The following is a 4,938-nucleotide window of genomic DNA, read 5'->3' as shown; positions in this document are numbered from 1 at the left end:
AATCTGCTTGGAAAATTTGATGCTAGGAGTGACAACGGAATCTTTCTTGGATATTCTACACATAGTAAAGCTTATAGGGTACTCAACAAAAGAACCATGTGTGTAGAAGAGAGTGTCCATGTTATTTTCGATGAAAGCAACACTATGTCTAATGAAGATGTGTTGGTCAGTAACACTTCAGCTGAAGAACATACTGTCTCTAAACAGGAACAGGTCCAAGAAACCGGTTCCTCTGACACACCAAACAGAGAAGAAACTGAAACTCAAGTGAATTCTGATGAAGGAGTTGATACAGATGAAAATCAACCAGATGTTAATGAAGAGCAAGAGAAGGAAAGATCAACTCCTACCCTAAAAGAGTACAAATACCAAGGATCACACCCATTGGAAAACCTGCTCGCTGATCATTCTTCAGGAATTACCACCCGATCAGGAATGAAGAATCACTACGCGCATAGTGCATTCCTATCCATGGTAGAACCAAAGAAAATAAGTGAAGCCCTTCAAGATGCAGATTGGATTATAGCCATGGAAGAAGAATTACATCAATTTGAAAGGAGTAAAGTATGGCATCTAGTACCTAAGCCCTCAAACCGAACTATAATTGGAACTAAATGGGTGTTTAGGAACAAGTTAGATGAACATGGTATCATAATCTGAAACAAAGCTAGGTTGGTTGTTCAAGGATATAATCATGAAGAGGGGATAGATTATGATGAAACTTTTGCACCCGTGGCAAGAATAGAAGCAATCAGATTGCTTATAGCTTTCGCATCTCACATGGAGTTCACATTGTATCAGATGGATGTCAAAAGTGCTTTTTTGAATGGGCTATTACAAGAAGAGGTTTTTTGTAAACAACCCCCTGGCTTCGAGAATAATGACTTCCCTGACCATGTCTATAAGCTTGACAAAGCTCTCTACGGGTTAAAACAAGCTCCAAGGGCATGGTATGATAGATTGTCAAAATTTCTTTTAAGTCATGGATATTCAAGAGGTAAAATTGACCATACACTCTTCTTCAAGAATAAAGAAAAGGGTCTCCTGATCGTGCAAATCTATGTTGACGATATCATATTTGGAGATACAAATAAGAGTCTCACAAAAGAATTTGCAAATCTTATGAGCAATGAGTTTGAAATGAGTATGATGGGTGAATTAAACTACTTCCTTGGGCTTCAAATAAAACAAACACCTGGAGGTACATGGATTCATCAACAAAAATATGTCAAAGAATTGCTTAAGAGGTTTAAAATGGACGATGCTAAACCAATTGATACTCCAATAGCCCCTGCCACTAAGTTAGACCTTGAAGGAACAGGTTCTACTGTTGAACAAAAATTGTATAGAGGCATGATTGGTTCACTTTTGTATCTTACTCAAACTCAGGCTGCGTTACATCAAGAAAGAGAAGTGAATTCTGGGCATCTACAAAGTATCATGGGATTGCTAACCAAGGGATCCTCAAACTCTTCCACCTCAATGGCACCCTCTCTTTAATAAATCCTCATATATGCATTGTCTTATAATTTTTGTTTTTGACTAGTTAAAGACTGAAGTAGACATTACTATTTTTGTATGTATTTTGGGTTGATGTCTAACTCTTGATGTCACTAATGACTTTGTCTGATGCTCTATTTTAGTATGCATATGTACTTTGGTTTTCAATTTTTGGCTAATGGCAAAAGGGGGAAGCAGCCTGCAGATGATATTAAAGTGTTCTATATGTTGATTAATGTATTGTGTACCTATTCAAATGCAAGCTGATTATTTGCCATAGTCAAAAAGGGGGAATTTTTTAATCTTGAGATTTTGAAAATGGCAAAATTGTATTGAACAGGTAACGCAACATGTTCCAGTGAAATAATGCAGCTGGTGTGCGAGTGGCGGCGTACGAGTAGTGTTGAATTATAGATGGTAACTTATATGTACGTTTTGTTTAGAGTAGTTTACTTAATTAAGGAAAACTACTAAAAACAAATTTGAGTGCAATAAGGTTTTGAGTAAAAGAGTTAGTAGAAGTCAACAAGGATTTGTAGAAGACAAATACAAGTTGATTTGAACAAGGATTGGCTGAATTTCTGATTTATAAATAGAGAGCTATTTTGATCAGAAAAATTTGCGCACTTACAAAGAGAGAACTTCAAAACACGATCAAGAGGGTTGAGAGAGTTTTGTTAAATTCTTTTGAGTGTTGTGAGTTGAGTGTTAAAGTTGTAAGATTGTATTCAAGAGTCTTGTTTACAATCTAGTTAGTAGGTTTGCTTGACAAGTTATAGAACTTGAAAAGCGTTGAAAAGATAGAAAACTAGGGAGTAGTTTTTTGTCTTGAGTAGAAGGAATTAGAGTTTATAATTCCTTAAGAGCCAAAGAGTTGTAATCTTTGTATTACTTGAAATTTACAAATAATACAAAGTGCTGTTTAAATTAATTACTGTTAAGTTTTTCAAGCAAACACAAACTAGTAGTTAGTACGTGTTCCTTTGAAGAATTCAGGAGGGTAGAATTCCAACACACTTGATACCGGAGATCATCACATTTTCAAAAGCAAAACAAAAAAAAAGTTAATGTACCTGAAATCACAAACTCCGAATCTTCAAAACAGGAATCCCTTAAACTTCTAGCAAGTTTTTAAGTAGTACTGCGCAAAAAAAAACAGAGAAAAGCAGATTAAGTAAAGATTCTAGTTTCCCGTTTCACTCAGAAGCCATTTTTACGGTCCATTTACCCCGTTACATAATATATAGATATGAATCAAAACTTGACGTCAAGTTGATAATTATGATCTTTCACTTTGGATATGTATAATTAGACACTTGAACTTGTATAAAATTGAACAGATAGACACATTCATCCTACATGACAATTTTATGTCTATATGACTTCCTACGTTATTATGTCATGTCCGCCTACTTATTCAATTTTATACAAGTTTTTAAGTATCTACTTGTGCATATTCAAAATTGGAGGACATAATAGTCCGCTAAAGCTAAATTAAGAATCATGTTTATATTATTCTTTTTTTAAAAAATCTTCCAAAATAATAAATGAGTTTTCTAAAAAATCATAAATATATTAAATATATTGTTCCCTCCTCTTCATATTACTTGTCTGGATTGACACGCCATATCCTTTTGGAAAGCTATTAATTTATATTTAGAGTACTAAATTAGTCTTATTAATAAAACTTGATTACTATTATATAGTATGTAAAGAAGTAATAAAACTACTTTATTTATTTATTTATTTATTTATTAAAATGGCTAGAGTAATATTTGTCACATATTGGGTTTTGAGAGTCAATCTTTGATTAATATTTTAAAAATATTTTATTAATAATATTTATATGAAAAGTCCGGCAATTTATAATACTTTTCATGTATTTTTAAATATATTTTAAGAGAGAAGTATTGATTTATTAACTGAGTTTCACATGTGACATGTGACACACGAATTTATTGACATTTTTAGGTGGGAGACATTTTGCAATACACACTTAATTTGATTTTGAAAATATATAAAAAGTGTCAAAATGATACAATAAAAATCTATGAATGTTTAAAATGTATAAGACTTGTTTGAGTTGTCTAAGTAAAAAATCATGTCAATTTGAAATGTATGTCAATGAATTTCGTCAAAATTAAAAGCTTGTTGGGCACTATGTAGTTGAGCTCTCAAACATCTTTTAAGTTTGAAATAAATGATCAAGTTGAGTTAAAAGTAGTTAAGTTGTGAATTTTTAAAAGTTTTTATTTTTGTCATCTTAAAAAAGATAGCAGTTATATATACCATGTCAAAATAATATATATTTGAACCTTTGTAACACCTAAGTCTTTTCACTATTTAAGCTCCATTGGTAAAAGTAAGGCCCAAGCATATTTACTTGCCTAGTTTTACATTGTGATCAAAATATGTTTATGTCAAGATTATTATTTTATGGTAACTAGCATATTTACACAAAACACGAATCATTAATATGGGCTAAGCTTGTAAAATTAGTTTGGCCTAATCCATAATTTTGATAAGGTTATGCTAAAAAATTTTAAGCTCATTTAAGAAAAAAAAGAATTTTTTAGCTTGCCCTGAATAAATCTACTGATTAAATGGGCATTGATTCGAAACAAACAAAAAAATCAAAAGTAAAGTTAAATATTATAAAAGAAAAATAAAAAAAAAATCAAAGAAGTGTTTGATGGAGCATGGCCTTAGTAGAAAGAAATGCTAAATAAGAGAGACTAATGTCACGGTTCTGGAGTCCTCTACGCCTCTTCAGATGCAAAATTTGACTGAACTGGTGGCGGAATATGACACTAAGCTTAGCTAAAGCATAGCGGATTAACATTAATTTTTTCGCATCCTACCCCATTTATCTTAGCATAATTCTTAAATCCTTGCCTATCTCATTGCTACCAATCGTTTGTGCTATCAAGTTTATATTGAAATATTTTTAAACAAAAGAAATTATCTCTTTGACTTTGCGAGAGAAAGACAAGAAGAGAAAAGGAAAAGTTGACCGACCATCGTGTTATGACCAAAAAGAAATGAAACCCTAAAAACCTACAGAATAGTTGTTTGTACGAACTAATTTGTAGAACTACCTTTACAAATAACAAAATCTTTTTTTTCCTTTGTTCACATATCAAATTGAGTATGAATAAATAAATATAGCCTCAATCAAATAAATCAAAAACCTGACTTTAAATTGAAATTGTTAATGATGTAGAACTAACTAATGAAAAGAAAACCTAAAAAGTGTTACTTACTTCAAAAGAAATAAAAGTAAATTCTTTGCTCCTGCTACAAATCCATTTGTGGAGGCGATTTACTGATAAATTTTCATCCAAGCCATCTGCAAAATCAATATCAATTTTAATCAAGTCATTACTTTCTTGCGGTATAAAAAATTCAAATCTAGAGGAGTATAAATTAAAAAAATAA

The 4,938-nt window shown here is 31.6% G+C and overlaps 1 protein-coding gene across 1 annotated transcript in view; it reads right to left on the bottom strand.

Moving 5' to 3' along the window:
- LOC107023869 (factor of DNA methylation 4-like) overlaps positions 1-2,642 on the bottom strand; it is a 43,458-nt gene extending 40,816 nt beyond the window's left edge. The window contains exon 1 of the mRNA XM_027917823.1: positions 2,574-2,642. The gene's annotated coding sequence lies outside the window, so the exon portion shown is untranslated. The remainder of the gene's footprint in view (positions 1-2,573) is intronic.
- Between the last annotated feature and the right edge of the window lie 2,296 nt (positions 2,643-4,938).

This window comes from Solanum pennellii, chromosome 6, assembly GCF_001406875.1.
Source record: "Solanum pennellii chromosome 6, SPENNV200".
NCBI lineage: Eukaryota > Viridiplantae > Streptophyta > Magnoliopsida > Solanales > Solanaceae > Solanum > Solanum pennellii.
The sequence above is the reverse complement of the archived record's forward strand: the minus strand, read 5'-3'. Positions and strand labels throughout refer to the sequence as shown.